This window comes from Camelus dromedarius, chromosome 3 (genome assembly GCF_036321535.1).
Source record: "Camelus dromedarius isolate mCamDro1 chromosome 3, mCamDro1.pat, whole genome shotgun sequence".
Classification (NCBI taxonomy): domain Eukaryota; kingdom Metazoa; phylum Chordata; class Mammalia; order Artiodactyla; family Camelidae; genus Camelus; species Camelus dromedarius.
Window position 1 is genome coordinate 2568621 of NC_087438.1, and position 19871 is coordinate 2588491.

A 19871-nucleotide genomic window follows, 5' to 3' on the forward strand; every position below is an offset into this window, starting at 1 on the left:
GGGGTAAAAGATAAGTTTTCACAGGAGCAATAGCGGAGAGATTATGGAGCCAGTGGATCTGCACTACAAAGATGCTGAGGACATTATTTATGCCAAAGGAAAATGAAAACAGATGGAAAAGAGCACAATAAGCAGTCATTTTGTGGGTGAACATAAAAGACCATCTTTTAAAAAATATTTGAAGACAAATTGTAAGACCAAAAAAAATTCTATTTATTAATGAATGCACTTGTAAAATAAATAACATTAGTCTAAAAGACAAGAATAAAAGTTATTTTACTTTTGAGAATTTCTTATGTTTCACTTGAATCAGCACATGTCGTCTCCATGTAGGACGTGGTAAGCTGAGAATGTACATACTAATTCCAAAAGCAATCAGAAACTATGACTATCTGTAGCTGCATATCCAACAGAGGAATTAAAATAGAGCACTTATAAATGTCACAACGATCCAAGAGAACTCAGAAATGAGAGGAAAAATCAGATGAGACAACTAGAAAGCCAGTAGCAAGAAATAGTAGAAATAAAATAAACCGTATCAAAAATTTTATTAGAAAAAGAATGAGCATTACAACTAAAGGCAGAGGCAGTCAAATACAACTAAAAAATATCAGAGCCCAGTTGTCTGCTGTCTAAAATAATGCACTTTAAATGCAAGGGCTAAGATACCTTAAGAACACTAAGGTTAAAATTTGAAAAAATATATATAGCTTCTAAATTGTGAGCATAAGAACGCCACTGTGGATATATTTAGTATCAGAAAAACTTAACTTGAAGGCAAAAACTATTACCAAAGGTAAAAAGGGGCATTCCACAATAGTAAATGCACCAAATTATTTTCCCGATGTAGCAGCTGTAAATACATACATGCATAACAGCAAGCTCGGGTGGACATGAAGCAAACAGTAATGGAAATATTGGAGACTATAGCTGATTTACAATCATAGATGGAAATGTAACACCCTGTGCTCAGCACGTCATAGAATCACTGGACAAACTGCCCGTAAGTATGTAGATACTGAACAACACTGTCAGCCATCTAGCTTTGAGTGACACACTTAGGACATTGTATCCAATAATGGCCGAATACACATTCTTCTTAAATGTACAGGAAATCATCAAGATAAATCATATATTTGGCCATAACATAATTAAAGCATTAACAATAAAATATCTACAATGTTCTCAATAACACATTAGATGAAGAAAAAATCACAGAAAAAATTAAGAAATACTTCAAACAAAATGATAATAATAATAATACAACATATGAAAATTTGTGGGATTCAGCCAGAGCGGTGTTTAGAGGGAAATCTATATATTAAAGTGTTTATGTTAAGGAAGAAATGTTTATTATGCTTATTTTTGAAAAGATGAAAAAGTAGGTCAAAGAATGAATCATAACTAAAAAGAAGGAAGCAAATCAGAAATGTAACAGCAGAAATTATTAAAATAGGTAGCAAACATACAGAAGAATTTGACAAAGGCAGAAGTTTTTTTGAAATTATTATTAAAATGATAAGCATTTAACAAGACAGGTAGAGACATATATAATGAATTAAAATATTATAAATTAGAGAGACTGCAGACTGTACAACTATTCAAAAGATAATACAACAAATAATTGTTGCCGATGAAATTTACAACTCAGAAAGCATAGAGATATTTCTTGTACAATATAATTTACTGAAATGGATTCAAGAAGAAATAATCTAAATAATTCTGTATATATATGAAATTGACTATATAAACCAACATACAAAAATATCCCCCAAGTAAAATTCCTGATTCAAATGGCTTTCTCAGAATTCTTTCAATCACTGAAGAAAGTTATAACACAAATATTTAATATTATTTTTTGTAGGGAATTGGAAAGATGGCCATTAATGTAGATTAAATAGAAAAAACAAAACTCTATTTGTAGACATTATTATAAAGATTTAAAAATCCTAAGGAATGTATATAAATGTTACTTGAACTAATGAATGAATTAAGACACTAGAATACAAGGTCAACAAACAAAAATTACTTATTTCTTTTTGTACCGGCAGTGAACATTTAGAAATAAAATTAACTATTAGTTATGAAATAAATAAGATGCAAGGATATATTGTACAGCACAGAGAATATAGCCAATATTTTATAATAAATTTAAATGGAGTATAACATAAAATATTGAAATGCTATATTGTACACCTGAAATTAATATGATGTTGTAAATCACCTATGCTTTAATAACAAAAGATATAAAATTAACAAAGCAATACCGCTTATAACGGCTTCAAAATATGATATCCTTAGGCCTGTACACTGAAAATTTAAAAATATTATTCAGAGAAAGTAAAGAAGATCTAAATAGATAGAATGACATACCATATTCATGGATCAGAAAGCTCAATATTTTTAAGATCAAAACCAATAATTTCTATGACTTTAAAATGAAAATCTCATCAGAATTTTATGGAAATTTGATTTTAAAAATTTAATGAAAATGCAAATGACTGTTATTAGGAAACCAAACAACAAAAATAGCTTCATGAGTATAAACAGCATTGTCAGATAAATTAGTTGAAGTCTTTTTTTTTTTTTTGGTACTATGTCCTCAAATTTAATAGATTATGTGTTGTATATATAAAAAGGAAAACTCTAAAAAAAATAATACTAATAACCAGAACTTTTAAAAAATGAAGAACATAATTGGAAGACTTACACTATTTAATTTCATGACTGAGTATAAAATACTACAATCAAGTACAACCGGTATATGAATAGATGCTTGGGTTAATGAAAGAGAAAAGACAGGCCAGAAATTAACACGCACACGTATGGTCAAACGCATCAAAGTATTTCAATGAGACAAGAATCTTTTCATTAAACAATGCTGGAGAAACTCTGTATTCCATTCACACACATGCACACACTAAACATCAATTCTTACCTAACACATCCGTATAATCTTTCCACAAAATATAGATTCACATGCATAATCTAAATCAGTAAGTTTTCTGGTAGAAAACACAGGAAAACTGGATAAATATACATTTAAAATAAAACTCTGTCACACTGATCTTATACCTTACACAAAACAATAATTTGATATGGGTCATAAACCTGAACATAATCTAAAACTATAAAGCTTTTAGATTAAATATATATGATAATATTTTCACAACCTTGAGGTAGGCAAATATTTCTTAGAAAACAAAATAACTAACCATGAAAGAAAAGTAAATTGATAAATTGAACTTCATCAGATTTAAACATTTGTTTTTGTCAGAAGATACTTTTGAAGGAATTAAATATCCAGTCACAAATATAAAATACTTACAATTCATATACTCATATTATATAACGATGTTTTATAAACCAATTGTGAAAAACAAACAACTCAATTAAATGTAGATATATGACTCGAACATTCCCTTAACAAGAAACATAGATAAAATGTCCAATAAGCTGATAAAACCATGCTCAACATCACAATTTATGAATGGACCTCTAGGGTATATTCAAGTACTTTGGCATAAGGTTTGGCAACTGCCAATAAAGTTAAACTCACAACTATCCTATGATCCAACAGTTCCATCCTGCTATATTTACCCAAGAGAAATCAAAGCATGTATCACCAAAGAACTCGCTCAAGTATGTTTATTTTGGCTTTATGTATAATAATCAAATACTGGAAATAACTCAAGTAATTACCAAGAGGAGAATGGACACAGATTTGCGATACGTACGCAACACTTACAGGTCTTAGTAATGAAAAGTTAAAGCTCTTAATACACATTTCAGTATGGATAGACCTCACAAACTTCACGCTGAGTGAAAGCAGGTGGGTATAACGGAGAACACGCCATATGTTTGCATTCACATCGCGTTTAAGGGCACACAAAGCAAATCCACGTTGACAGAAATCAGAAACGTGGTTGTCTGTGGTGTGTGTGGAGGGCGTGAGAAAAATTCCTGAGGCCGTGGAAATGCTCTAAATCTCAACTAGGGTGTGGGTTAAACGGACCTATGTATTCATAAAAACCATCTAATTGTACACTTACAAACTCCTCATTTTACTCTATGTAAATTTCACCCCGGTAAATAAATGAATTTAATTATTTCTCCATTCTTTCTGTAATCTAGAGCTGTGTACGTATCATGTCACATCTAATTCTTGTAAGATAAAATAATTGATACATAAAATTGTAGTTTTCTATATTTCAAACTACTTTTCTTCATGCATTTTTTTACATCATCAGCCTGTAGAGCTTGGTGAGAAGTTAATCACCATTTTATACGTACATTTTATCAATACAAATTATTTTCTTTGTATCACTTACCTTTCTGAAGTTTGAATTCTACTTTAGCATTGATATTGCCACTCTGTTTGCTAATATACTTAACTTATTTCTAATTCTTCTACTGTTTCTAGCTTTAGGCTTGTCACCTGTAAACAGATTTTAGTTGAGTTTTTTTTTTAATATGGTTAATTATTTTGTGTTTATTTTCATAACTGATCGTTTTAATTATTACCTTCTCTTATGCTTTAGTTTTATTAGACACTACCTTCTTTGCTGTTTTGGCCTCTAGTGATTTCAAAGGTACAATTTCAACTATTAAATTAAAGGATGCCTACAAGCTAATTTTTTTTTTTTTTTTTATTACCAACATATAGAAGAGTCTCTACTGTTCCTGTAACACTTAAGATGAAAACCCCAGGGCCCCCTCTCTTGGCGACCCTACCTTCTCCCCACTCCTATTTTTTTTTTAATTTTCAGTGATTTAATAGTTGACTGAATAATTTTAATCGACACATTATATTTATATTTTAATTATTCTTTTCAAGCCTTTATTTGATGTCTATGGATTATAATTTTGAATAGGCTACACTTCTGCTGTTGGACTTGTACTCTAAGCCTGTGTATCCTAACTTCTGGATTTTAAAATGATTAAATTAATAATACAGACGCTCTCAGTCATGCAGATTAAATATCTAGGGCACTGAATCTATTTCTTAAATTTCATTAGATTGCTTTTGAGTAGTGGTTATGCAATTCAAATTGCATGTGGATTTTATTTTAGGAGAAAAACAAATGTACTTACAGAAGTCACCTATTTCCAGAAATACACACTGATGTGTAGAAGTTCAGGCCTCACACACGCTCTGCACCAACACGAAGTCACAGGGCAAGCGGCCGCGTCCCTGTTGTGTCGCGTCTCCCCGACGGCGCGCGCACCCGACACACCGCAGACACGCGTCGCCGTGCGCGTGGCGCCCTGCACTGCTGGGGGCAGCGTCCTCACCAACAGGTGGACGTAAGAAGACGTTAAATAGGACACCCCTTTGGGAGAAGGGAGGTGGAATTTTACTAACAAAAATTAATAGCTTAAGAAAAATCCTCCAAATGTATGATATTTAAAAGACGACGGTTGAGGATGAACACCCTTATCTGTTCCCCTCACTTAAGCTAATAGCTTCTCAGTTACATCAAAAATATGTAACCGGAAGCTTCAATTGGGGTCTTGCTTTTTTGCTGCTGTTTCCTTTCCATGTAGCTGTGTGGTGGTTGGTTACACCAGGAATATAACTGTATTGTGTTCTTTGGGTCCCTCTCTTGCTTCTGGTAGAATGGGGAGGGTGGGTTCTGATTTTCTAGAAAAGAAATGACACATAAATTACATGTTTGCTAACAGAGCTAATACACTAAGTGTAGTCTTGTCTATGAGTAAAATAAATCACTGAGCATATATCATTAATAAAGACATATGAAACCTTTCACATTATGTCAAATTAGTAGAATTAAGAAGCTTGAGAGAGGGAGGGCGAGCCAATAAAACTGGAATATGCTAAGTGATCATTAGAGGTGGGTGTGATAATTGAAATTTGCTTTGCAGTAATTTCATTAAAAATTCATAACTATTCTGGCCTTTCTCTTCCTCTGTTACAGTGAGACGTTTAACCCTGTCGGGGAAGGATGCTTCGGACGTGTACACATGGTTGATGACAAAGCTGAAAGCAGGAGGCAAGTGACAAATGTCAGGAAAAGGTGTGATGAGTGTCAGCCAAAATGCTTTCTTTGGATCCTGCGTTGCTGTCTTTTCCTGAGGTGTGTGTGTCCCTACCATTCAGTTTTAAGCTCCTAGAGAAGCTATATTTTCTTACTTATAATCTCATAATCCCTTATACAGTGCCTTGTGTAATATTAAATACTTGGCAATTATCCTAGACAGATTAATGCTACAAATTATCTCACCTCTTATGATGATGTATTCATTATTCATTAAATTACATGTGGGAGGAAAATAATTGTTATTACGTCTTCTCCTCTGAAAGTTGCTCTGGGAAATTTGAGGAGCAGACATGCCTTGTAGGAACACCCAGTATATATCCATTTATACAGTTCCAGGGCATATTCTTCCCCAAAGCTGCCTGATGTCAACTCGTGGTCATCATCAACTCATGAATCCATCTTTCAGAACTTTAGGTTTTGCGTCTGAGAAGTGATTGATGCTTTGAATTCCTCAAAATCCTATACTTTGGGTTAGGGGAGAGGTCTGTCAAATTTAAACTGCATTTTGCTGAATGCATTTTCCTTTGAAAAATAAGTCCTGTGGGTTTTGAGGACAATTTGGCCATGTGTTTTTAATCCATTTAAAGCCAGCTTGCTAAAATATTTATTTGTAAGAGCTTTTAGATGTCCAAGAAGGCTTAAGAATTTGATTTACCAGTCATTTGAAGCTTTTGTCTCGAGAAAGTTTGTCTCTATTTGTTGAGACAAAACCAATTAGAATCGCTCATGACTGGGATTTCCATAAAGCTTGAACTTCGAAATGTTTTGATACATTCTAAAAAGTTTAATATTCATGGTCTTTCTTACCTCAAGGCTTTAAAAGTTAGACTCTAGAGTCTTATAATCACACCATTTGCTACTAGACACCAATCTATTCAAGTCACCCAAGACACGTACCCTAATGACACTGATGTATTAAAGGAATAACAGTATAAGTACAAATCATGGGAAGTGGAGCTGCATCCATTTGTACCTTTCTTATGTGGGATCTGAAATGTGAAATTCTAGCATTCGACAGGTTGATGCCGCTTATGAAATAACACTTCATAACCCCGGTTACCCTGTTTAGCAAAGACTAAGCAATGATTTATTCGACCCAAATTTGGATTCTACTAATTCCGCTTTCAGCTTCATATGTGTTTGCACAAAGGATTTCTAGAGCAGTTGATATCTAAGGGGCATATGGATAAAAGTTGAAGAATTATATTAAATTTTGTCACTGATCTTACTTCCTGAACATCAGTGTATAAACAAACCATCTTAGAAAGCTTCAATAAGTTGGCCCAAAAGTATCCAGTACTCCCCAAGCAAAAAATGAATACAGAGTCCTTATGATATTTATTTAGGTTATTTTTTTTTAATCTCTACAAATTGGGAGAAAATGCGCAGAACCCTGTTGGGAAAGAATCACTGAGGCTGAGCGCCTTCAGGAGCCGCATGCAATGGGCTGGAAGAAAATTAAATTTCTCTTCAGCAACCATAGTTAGTGTAACTTTCTCAGGTCCTTAAAAAACGCCTTTAAGGCCGAGTATGGACTTGGCCGACTATCTTGCAACCATCTGCTGGTCTTTCAATGCTCCACCTTCATGGAAAACAGAAGCATTGACCCATGCTTTTCTTCAGCCTTTGTTCTCCCTCAGCTTTCATTGACCTCCTTGTTCTCAGAACCCTTATATTCACGCCTCTACTCATCCAACCACGGAGGGCGTTCTGACCACAGGTACCACTTGCGTGGAGCCCACACCACACTCCGAATTCCTCTTGGTGTGTACAGTGTGTTTAGCATAGTTAGTGGCAAGAACGCTGTTCTGTCTACACTCTTGGCAGTGGCCGGGTCAGGCCACTGAGCTCGGATCCGCATTTCAGAGCATCCTCAGGGACGTTATGTCATCGTCTCCTTCCATCTTGCTCAGCGACAGTTCAAATATTCATGGCGTTGTTTCCTGATTAAGAAAATGGAGACCACCAGGGTGGAGACGTTTGCCCACCCCTGTTTCCTCCCCACTGCTGACCTACATCTGCACCAGCCTTGCCTTCCTTCCGTCAGCTTTTACCCTAGTGATCATTCCTCTGCCTGGAAACCATCCCACCTCCAGTCCTCACTCTTCACTGTGTAACCTCTTCAGGGGGAACATTTTATTACCCGTGTCCACGTGCTCCCAGGTCGGCCTCGCCTGCATGTCTCTGTCATAAGGCTGGCATGTTGTCCCAACATTCCCAGGGTATAGATCTCTCCTCAGTGAGTACCCCCTCAAGAAGACCATGAGCTCCTGACTAAGGAGGGTTATTTCTCACTCAGCTATGTATCCCCTCAGTGCCAAGCAAGGATGGCCCCGATGCTTATATCATCATGCGATCTGAGGACAGAAACTTGGTGTTCAGTGACTGAATGAATGAAGGGTGGATTGTCCTGAGGTCAAGGGCAGATTGGTGCCCTTACAGTGGGCCATTTCACCTCAAGAGGCTTGAGCATCAGAACAGATTGCTGAACACTAATGACTGCGTCTCCAGAGTTAAAGATGCCATTTTTTAAAAACACAGTGTGTTTATTTATTTACAGCTACACCTGCTCCCTAATTACTTTTCTCCAGGTCACGTTTCTGCGTGTGGGACTGCTAACTCTGATGACCTCCTTTGTACGACTTCAACAGAGGTCCTCCTCAGCTCGCGACATGTTTTTCTTCTTTCTAGAGCTTCTTTTTGGACCATCTGATCTAACCTCTTGATCAGTGCTCTGCAGTTACCTCAACTTCACACCCTTAGCTTCAGATTCTTCCCTGACTGTCTACCTGCTAAATGCCTCTAACTGGATGGACAGAAAACCTCTAGCTCTCAATCCATCTAAAACACAGCATACGATCTTCTTTGTGAAACCATGCCACTCTTCCCAGTTTCCTGTCTTGGTTAATGATGTCTGACCTTTGAAGATGACTTACTCTGCTTCTTTCTTAGATTCTACAGAAGATCCTGTGCTTTAGAAGACACAGCCCCAGCCCTCCTCCTGCTCTGGTAATTCAGACCTGGGCGTACCCACACTTCCAGGACCTGCACTCTGCCCTCTTGCTGTTCTGGCAACCTGGGAATTCTTGTGTCTTGCCCCCACCCCCCAGCACCTGCCAGTTCTTTATACCTTCTTCCCTTTCTGCCTCAAGCTCATCCTCATCTTCTCGTGGCATAATTTTCCTTCAATATTCAGATCAAAGGCTCTATCATCCGAAAAATCTTGGACAGCTTCGCTGCACACAAATGTATCCTATCCCTGCTGTGAGAAGACATCTGGCCGTTCCTTTCTAATTAATTTCACAATCGGCGGAGATGCTCTTCTGTCCTGGTTGGCACAGATATGGGACTTTCAGCACCTAACCCTGGAGAAGCTCCGGGAAAACTAGGGAGGCTGGTCACTCTGTGACGAGCTAATCCTTTTGCCCATAAAATGCTGAGATATTGGACAGATTTTGTTTTCATTGAAATTACTACTATTGGACACCAAATTAATGTCATAGAGTGGAACGATTGCTTTAATCTACTGCCAATATCTTGCAAACAGAACTATGCCATTTATAGCATTTAATGCTATTTTAGTGTTTTATGACAGCCCTGCAAGTGATGTTCAAAAGACTTGATATGCCTTGAGAATATTCTATGTGGTTTTCCGTTTTTCGATCAGTTTTGCTAATACTTACTGATCCCACAAGGATTCCAGAGTTCCCTTGTCCCTCTGACCAAAGAAGCACAGAATTTAGACTCCCTGACAGTCAGCAGTTCATCAGGATTTTCTCACAACCGTTTGGACCCTCACTAAATCATTTCTGTAGAAGTAGTTTAATTTTGTGAAAAAGTTCTAGCTCATGTCTAACAGAAGTGAACACACACAAAGCTGTGTGTGGCTATTGTCTCCGCCATAAAGTGACCCCAAAGGTAGCCCTCGTGAGGACGGGATGGAGAAGACGCATGAGGAGCTGGGGAGCCTGGTGGTTAAGGACACAGGTGTGGTTCCTGGAGACTTGGACTTGAGTTCTCGGGACCTGAGTCAGCGCCAAAACGCCTCTAAGTGGGTTATGTCACAGACAACTGTGAGCAGTGCTGTCTGTCCTATGAAGGGGGCTGTGAGGGTTAGAGTAAGTAACTACACGGGGTACCTGGCGGGACCCCTGCCCTGGGGGTGCTCAGCAAGTGGTGGCTGTTACTAGTAACAGCCTTGTCACCTGTCACCTGATTTTCCTTAGACCTGGCGGATGTAAGGTCCTCGAAGGAAGTATGTGAATGTCTCTAGTACTCATACATATTTGGATCACTTTTTGGTTTGGACAGTTTCGCCTTACAGCTGAACTCTTCACATTTGTGTCTGTCGAGAGCACCATAACTCCCTCAACAAAACATAGTTTATCCGTACGTGACATCCACTAAGAACACCGAGAGGCTGTGGAGGAAAAGGAGCCTCCTACACTGCTGGTGGGAGTATAGTTTGGTGCAGCCACTGTGGAAAACAGCATGGAGGTTCCTGAAAAAACTAAAAATAGACTTACCATGTGATCTAGCAATCCCACTCCTGGGCGTATATCTGGAGAAAGATGTAATTTGAAAAGACACATGCACCCCAATATTCATAGTGGTACTATTTATAATAGCCAAGATATGGAAACAACATAAATGTCCATTAACAGATGGCTGGATAAACAAGATAAACACTTCTCGGCTATGTATACATATGGCATATATGTAAACTATATATGTATAACTCAGCCATAAAAAATGTTGTAAAGCCATTTGCAGCAACATAGATGGACCTAGAGTTTATCATATTAAGTGAAGTAAGTCAAAGAAAGACAAATATCATATGACATCACTTATATGTGGAATCTAAAAAAAATGATACCAATGCTATTTACAAACCAAAAACAGACTCCTGGACATAGAAAACAAACTATGGTTACCAAAGGGGAAAGGGCAGAGAGGGCTAAATTAAGGGTTGGGGATTAACAGATACATGTTACTATATACAAAATAGGTAAATGACAAGGACATACTGTATAGCACAGGGAACTCTATTAAATTTCTTGTAACAACATAAAATGAAAAAGAATCTGAAAAGAAAAAAAAAGTATCTATATGTAGAACTGAATCACTTCGCTGTACATCTGAAACTAACATTGTAAATCAACTACACTTCAATAAGAAATTTTAAAAAAAGAACTCTAGATTTATAAGCGTTGTACAATCATTTTCAAATTATGCCTCTCTTAGTTTTTAATCTATGCTGTACAAATACATAGATTGAATTATATTTTTAAAAGTTATTTTAAAATGTGTAATAAAAATTGTATCTATTTAAGAAGTACAATGTAGTGATCTGTCATATACATACGCAGCAGACACAGATTTTAGGCAATCCTATTCTGGTTAATACATAACCTCATGGCAGTCCAGCAGGTCCTCCTCTGCCGGTAAACGCCGTGTTCTGTACACATGAAGTTGTGCACGATTGGAGTTGCTTTTATAAGTCAGGGTTTAAGGACTGAGAGGGTTCTAATCTTGACCTTGTTCTATGGGTGTCAGCTGACTAAGTGGACGACCAAGCGGGCCTTTGGAGCTTCACCTTAGGAAAAGCCCCAGAAGAAAGACTGAGCCGCGTGAGTCTCCCCAGGGCCACTCCGACTTGCACCCGGCGCCAGGCGCGCTGGACCGTTGACACACGTTCAGCCGTCAGTCCTCCCCTTGGGTGGCACTTGGCCCCTATTTTCTTTGATGTTGCTCTTGAGATTCGTTTTCATGTTTCCTTTTTCTTAAGTTATTTGGCTCTTTTTTAACGGCTTGCTGTCTGAGGTGCGTCCTGTTCCTGCAAAGGGAGAATGTGGCCTTTGAGTCATCAGTTGGGAAAGCTGCTCTCCGGTCTCGCTCACTGACAGCCAGCACAGATGTGGGCTTCGTGCACCCAGAGGAGACAAGCCACCTTGTTGCCGCAGGTGAAGAAAGACCCCGTTTCTGAATAATTGGATCTCACAGCCCTAAGCAGGTTCCCGGGGACGTGCGGCACGAGAAAGGCTGTCCATGCTAGTCTCTGATGGGCCGGCTGGGCGCGAGGTGGTGCTTTCTGTGCCTGTGGCTCTGGGGGAGGGGAAGAGAGCGACAGGAGGAGAGGGAGGGCGGAGGAGGAGAGAGGAATTGCAGAAATAAAAATGAGACCTCTTGGCAAAGTAGAATAGTTTACGTATAGTCTAGAGCTGGTAATAATCTTCTAAAGTCAGGTATTTCAAGAATGTTAAGTATGTGCAATTAAATTAAAAGGAAACACATATTCAAATATTCATTTTGATGTAAGCGTTGGTTTAAAACCGGGACACGGGGGAAGATGGCGAGGACACACAGCTCACCTTGGAGGCAGCTCTCACAAGGCAGGTAACAGGTGTGAGCACATCTTCAGGGTGGGAGACCAGATGGCGTAACTGAGAGGACTCAGGAGGGGAATTTGGGGAAGAACTAATGGTTGCTCAGGTGGGTGGCCTTGAAAGTTGCGTTTACATGGCTGAACAACGATGAAAAAATTGCCCCTTCGGTCAGTGGAGATCCGGCCCCCTTGGGCCTCGGACGCTTCACGTCGGGAGATGCCCTTGCACTCCTGGCTCTTTCTGTAAAGACTGTGTTCCAGGCTGTACGTAGGACACATTGTGCTCCCAGGGGGAGGAAAGGTCAAGGCCGTTTAGAGTGTCTGGTTCCCAAGGGGCTGTTGGCAGTGGCGTCCAAGTGTATGACGTAGCTTGAGCTGCTGACATCGTAACTAGTCTGGTCAGGGAGTCCTATGTCCCCATTACTTTAAGACACATGAAGCCATGTATCCACACATCCAAAGTCGTTTTGAGGACGCACTCTGCCCTCTTCACACAGCATGTAGTCTACTGAATAGTAGCCTTCTTGCTCTGGGGGAGCTTAGATAGATGCGGATACTGGGGACACAAATGTGAGGCGGCAAAGGACACAGCATCGCCTGATTCAGAACACGTGCTTCTGTCCTGCTGAGCGTTTCAGTCCCCTCCCCTCCACCTTCTCTCTCTCTGTCCCTCCCTGGTGGGAGTGCCCCGGGCTCTGCAGGGCGCCAGCGGGCGGGGAAAGTGTGCCCTGGGGTGGCAGTGCTTCTGGGAGCTTTGTCCCTGACTCACAGGTCTGAGGGCCCCCACGGAGGCCCCAGGCAGGGCTTTCAGCCTTACTGGTGCTTCTGCCCCCACCCCCTCCACCTCGGCTTTTTTTTTTTTTTTTCCTTTGTCTTAGTGGTGACATAGTGTAATTTTGTTTTCCCTTCCAAGGGTCCCATGAAAAGCAAGTGGCAGGTCACACCTGAAAACAGTTAGGGGCAGATTTGGGGAGAATCCAAGTGGACAGAGAATCTGGGCTGATCCACGGGCATCGTGACCTTCACATGGAAGCATCTGAGCTGCAGACGGTGACCTCCTAAGGCTATTCTGTGCATTAATTCAGATCAGATAATTTAAGACCTCGGTACAGTGCCTGGTACAAAATAAATGCTCAGTAATCGCTAACTGGTAGTACTGTCTTTATTTAGCCTGTGTGATTTCCTTATCTCCAAACACACTAAAATTATTGCCGTTGACACAGCTGCTGGGTAAGGGAATCAACCACGATCATATTTGAAAAACAGAAAAAAAAGATTTCAACACACAATTGCTTTTCTTCTTAAGTTTATCCCGAAGTTGCTTTTCCACGCTAAAAGTCCCCTTAGGACGTTTAAAAAAAATGTTCCCTTACTTTTAAAAATGATACGTTTTCACTGTGGGAAATACTTTCAAACCTGGTTCTTACTTTTTTTCCTACTGAAAAACCTACTGATTGTCTCTAGTTAGGCCTGGTTATGGGAATTTCTTGAAAAATATTTTAATCGTCACTATTTCAACCCTACCATGCTGACGCTACTAGTCCCTTTTTTGTATATTTATATTTTTTCAAATTTTATATTAAAATAATGCTACAATAAAATCATTGAATAGAAACCTTTTCTCAATTACATCCATTGAACATATTTCTGGAAATGAAATTACTACTTTCCCTTGTAAATCTATACATTTTTTACACGTATAAATTTCTGGATTCATTGCTAAATTGACGTTAAGAAATGTGCCGACTGTTACTCACCCCGACGGTCTCTAAAGAGGCAGCGTGGCCACGCTTCTCCAGTACTGAGTCTTGCAGCGCTCATGCCTAATTCATTTGACGTGTTGGCATTTTCTTTTTGTTTTGACTTATTTTATTACTAGCAATATTAAACTACTTTTATGGTTGTCGCCATTTCTCACACTCTTCTGCGAAATGCATTTTCGTTTCATTTTCTCCATTTTATGTTGGGAGCTGTAGTGATGGTCTTACAGGTACTCAGTAGCTCTTGTGTGTTAAGGGTGCTTCTACTGTCGTGTTTGTTACAGAGACGTCTTCATAGTTCCTTCCTGTTAATTGTATTATAGCTCCGTGCAACAATAAAATCAAACGTAGTCTCCTTTTTCTGAGACATGTTACTGTTTTTTTCCATAGAAACTGCTTCCTCATCAAGAGATCAGATGATTGCTTGACGTGATGTTCATTTAGCTTTTGTGATTTAGTTTTTACAGATTTCTCTGTAATTTAATTAAAATTTACTTGGGTTTTAATAAGAGGCAAAGATGTGTTTTATTTAAGCATTTAAAAACCCACAAGTAACTCCTATTGTTTCCTCACTCCATTGGAAGGATCAGCCTGGCGCTTCTGCGGTTACAGCCGCCTCGGCCTTTCGTGCTGAGTTCTGGTCAGCTGATTCCAAACTGGACTTTGTAGGTGTGTTGCTCACTGTAGGCCTCAGTGGTCATTTGAAAATCAACACGTTGGACTGTTTCCTGGGGGTTCCAGTGCATTCGCCATGCGAGTGCCTGAATTCAAACACAGAATTACAGCGTGGCTCCTGCGTGCGTGTCCCGCTGGCCCCGGAAGGCTGCTTCCTGTGACCCAGAGTCCTGCAGCCTGACGTGGCTTCTCAGGGAAACATGCCTGCTCAGCACAAGCCATCTGGTCAATACGTTAATGGTGTGAATCGATGAGAAAGATTTGGGAGAGATCTTAATTAAAGAAACAACTGCTAATACAAATTATGTTTCCGATGTATCGATGGAGTGGAGGGGAGGGTGCCGGTGGGCAGAGGTGAGAGTAATCCATGGGGAGGGGGCACTGGGCCTCCATCACATCTGGTGTTTGTTCCCAAACAGACGAGAGGTGACGATTGAATTGATCAGGGTGAGCGCAGACGCACATCCACACCACGGCAGAGTCTCCGGTAGATTTATAATTGGTTCCCCCATCTTTTCCCTCTTCAAGTGTTCATCAGTGACTCAGAATTCTCTTTCCCTTTGTTTCAAAACTTAGACATTCATTTAGGCAGTCTAATCTCCTAAAATAGCCAAATAATAAAGTAAGTTTATAATATGACTTGAAAAAGCGCATTTTAGTCCTCCCATCATTATGTGATAATGGTTTTCTCAGTGAGCCAAACAAATGTGTCATTGAGAAGATTCATAAACCTTTGCTATTCGTACGAGAGCCTGTTCCAAGTTGAACCTGCACATCCAAGTGAAAACGATGTGCTCGTCGGAAAGAAAAGAAGATTTAAAAATTGACAGCGTAAACAAAGTGAAACAAAAAGTGGTGCGGAGTCGGGTGGAGAGAGAAGGGGACCAACCAGGACCAGGGGCAGGGCTGGGGGCGGTGAGGGAGGCGAAGGAAAAGAGGCAGGCGTAGCAGAAAGTCCTCTGTCCTCTGGCAGGACACCACTGCCATCTCAAGTCGATAGCCAGAGGCCCCAAGTGGTTTCCTGGTTTAAACAGGCATCCGTCTGTGATGTCAGCAGTATTCAGCAGAGAGTTAATGGACCTTCAAAGATCAATATGCAAACCTGCCCACTGCAACTTCTGAAAACCCACTCCTCCAACAGCTTCTGCTGTCCAGAAGGAGCAGCCGATGTTAAATAACCCATTTCTAACCCCCGCACAGAGAGGCACAGATGCTACGGTGAGAAGTATTTCTCTCCCTCTTGGTTCTTTAATGTGGGAAAGATGCTCTTCCCTCGGAGGCTGGAGAGGGATCATAAGGGCAGCTCGGTGGTCGCCGTGCCCTGCTGCTTGTCTTACTTCCGGGTCAGGGTTTTAACAAAGTCACGACCGTCCCCTCCCTGGAGACATTGTCACGTAGAGCTGTGCAGGCACGAGAGCTGGGAATGCAGGTCTGAGCTGAGATTTTCCAGCCACTGTGAGGCACCACCCTTGTTTGGACAAGGGGGTTAGGAACCCACCCAATAGAGCATGAGTTCGGGAAAAAAAATTTTGTTTAATTTGTAGGAAAGGCACTGTGACTTAGAAGATGTTAATGACAATATAGCTCTGATTATCAGTTAAATCATATTGACCTTAAGGCAGGGACAGTAGCAGAAAGTTAGGATGGATTCATGTGACTTTATGTTGATACTAAATGCGTGCAGTCAGGTGCTCTGTCACTGGTTACTCCAGAAGGCCACGCGGTGCTTATTGTGAAGATATTACGGGAGAGCGAACAGTCTCCGCCCAGCCACAGACTGGCACGGAGGAAATGGGGACCTGACGCTGTATTTAAGCCATATTTTACTTCCGCTTCTTCCTTGAGGAATTAAGGGAAATGAATCTGAGACAGGAGTATAGCAACCGTTCCCATATTTTGCTGTTCGTTCAAGGATGGGCTCAAGTTCATTTCTTTGTTTGATAGAAAAACAGAAGGGCTACTGAGCCTCCGCTCCGTGGTTTTTGTGTTGCTGGTTCACTGTGCAAATGAGAAGCTGAGAGGGAGCGCTTGCTGGTTGCTCTTTGTAAGTCCGCGTGCACACCAGGGCGCGTCTCCATGTGGACCTGAGAGCTGGAGGGTAGACTCCACCTGCTTGATATACTGGAAGGAGAAACCTTTGTTCCTAAGGAAAAGCATATACTTTAGATACACAAATGTAACATGCTTTGTATATTTACGACTCGAATACACTCAGTGGGTCTCTTCTTTCACCGAGATTTAGGTCCAAGTTATGCAGGAAGCTCCTCAGCTCCCAACCCAGCAAGATGTACAAGCTGTTGCAACCTGTTAAATAACACAGACCCGTGAACACTCAGACTCAGCGTCTAAAGCCGCTGCCGGTGCCTCTTCCGCGTGCCTGGAATGGGACGCGTGCTTGAATACTCTCCCACCTGAGGTCTGTCGGCAGCGGGGATGGGTTGAAGATTTGAAAATGAAGGTTTGGAACTGATCCAGTCAAGCCAAGCCTCCTTCCTTCTTACTTCATTGCTTCCCATGATGGGAAATCACACGCGCTCCAAAATGACATTTGAACACATGGGTAATGAAGTTCGAATGTGAGTATATAAATTTCGATTGGTTAGGCTCATGAGTTTGACAAGCACGTTACCTCTCCGTGGAAGCTCCCTCTATGACGGTACCCAGTAAACCACGGCACTTGAGGGCAAAGCACCTGAACGCTGGCGTCCTCTTTCTCTTTAACTCAGCCCGCAATGGCCTTAGGAGGTAACGAAGGGCCTTGACACAGCCCGGACATGCTCAGGGCAGCGCTGGTGATGCCCCCATCCTTTCCTTGGTAACCCTAGGACCTCAGATCTCCCAACCCAGAGGGAAGGAGTGGCCAAGTGCACATGGTATTCGGGGTTAAACTGTTTAATGGGAATAACCACTCTCATCACACCTAAACCTCATGCCCAGATTTCAAACTTAGAAATGGCATTTCATGCATAAACATTGTCAGCTAGAGGAGGCAGCTTTCAATACATTCACATGGTTTCTGTTGCTTTCAACATTCAGCTTGAAATTTAGCAGAAGAAATAAACATTCATTGATCCTTGAAAATAAGTCAGCACTGATCTTTTCAGTGCATGGGGAGGGAAGTGGGATGGTAGATACATGAGGGTGCTGGCACTCCTGGGAGGCTCAGGACCTTGAAGAAAGATGCCTGTGAGTGTTATGCTGCTGTTTTGTATTTCAAATCTGCAGCAGCTGAGGACCCAGCTTGGCTGCAGCCTGTGAATCAGTCATCTGGACCCACCCGATCTGGATGTCTCTAGAGTCCAAGGCAATGAGGCTCTGGACAGAAAAACCCAAGCCCCGTCTTCATTTCCAGTTCTGCCATGAACATGGAATGTGGAGTTGGACAAATCATTTCATTTTTTAAAGTCCCAAAATCCCACTATTTAAAATGAGCATAATGGTCATAATTGCTATCAGCATGTTCCATAAAGAAAATGTGTTTACTCTTATATTAGTACAGAAGTCATAGCTGTAATTTACGTGTGTATATACATAAACACACACATACCATGTTATGGTCTTTATAAGAAACATATCATTTAAATGCAAATTGCTATTACTGTTTTGTAAATAATTCAAGAATGAATAATGGCTGTCATAGGAAAAATATATATCTTTCTCTCCTGCATTTCATAACTTGCGATAATTAAGGTGTGTATGTAATTTGTGTTTACGCTGGATGATTCTTTTTCTTATGATTTCTGTTATTAAATACAAACTGCAATTTGGCATGGGTTAATTGGATGATAATTTATTTCAGACGCTTGAATCCTGGAAGTGCCGTCACGGAGACCAGCTGCAGGTTCTAGACGGAACAGCAAACAAGCAATGAGGCCGCACAGATACACGGGAGAGCTGTGATGACCTGTGGTGTGAAATTCATCTACCGTGTCGGGCTGGAAAGAGTGACAGGTAGGTTTTTCAAAACTCAGCTCTTCGTGGGTATCCCACCTGGGTGATTTCCCCATGGTTTGAGTTGAGTGCGAGGGTGGCCAGGTTAGGGAGTCTGAGATCTGTCTCCATCACTGCAGGGCAGAAGCACATATCAGGATCAGAGCTGACCGATCAGTTGATCACTGATCAATAAACAAATGCATATGAGGGAAACCCACCATCAGATTCGTTTAAATAAAACCATATAACTAGCTTGGCGTCTCACCAATGGCAGAAACAGGTGCCTGGAGTCCATGCTGAAGAGGCTGCATTGACAGCTTCCCTCTCAGGAGGACCCGGAGGAGGACCCGGCTGAAACCCACGCAGGCCAGGGACGGAGCTGGTCCCCCCTAACCAAACCCTTTTCCCTCCGTGACAGCTTGGTGGACTTGCTCTGCTCTGAATTCATAGAAGAGGGCCCAGGACAGCATGGTTTCTGTGCAATGATACGTATTTTGTACCCTCATTCTTCTTCCCATAAGAAGACGCCTCTGGGCAGAGCGCTCAGAGGCAGGGGCAGGCCCATTCTTAGGAGAAAGCGAGCATCTCCGGAAGGTCAACACGTGACTCACCCACACTCACACGCACCTCAGAGATGTGGATATGCCTCAAGACACACAGAGCGCGCCCGAGAGCCATCACCCTTGTGCACCCAGAGGCTGCAGGGTCGCCAGGTGCCGCCGGTGGTCAGGGTGGGAAACTAATGAGCAGTGAAGACCGGGACACAGCCTCCGCCAGAGAGCCGGCTCGCGTCCAAGCGCGGTCATGACAGGACGACAGCAAACAGCGCTGCCCTGTGGGGGTGCGGAGATCCAGGCCTCCACTGTGGGGTGTGGTCCTTACGAGTCCTACAAGCAGCTCAGTTTCAGGTGAGGAAACCCAGGCTGAGGTAGGGGACGTGGTCAAGGTCACCGGGCATCTTGCAGGAGGTTGTGGGTCACATAACCATTTCCTGAAGGGGGAGCTCAATTTCATTACCAATTCAGTGGATTCGTCACAGTTTTTAAGAAACCTGCA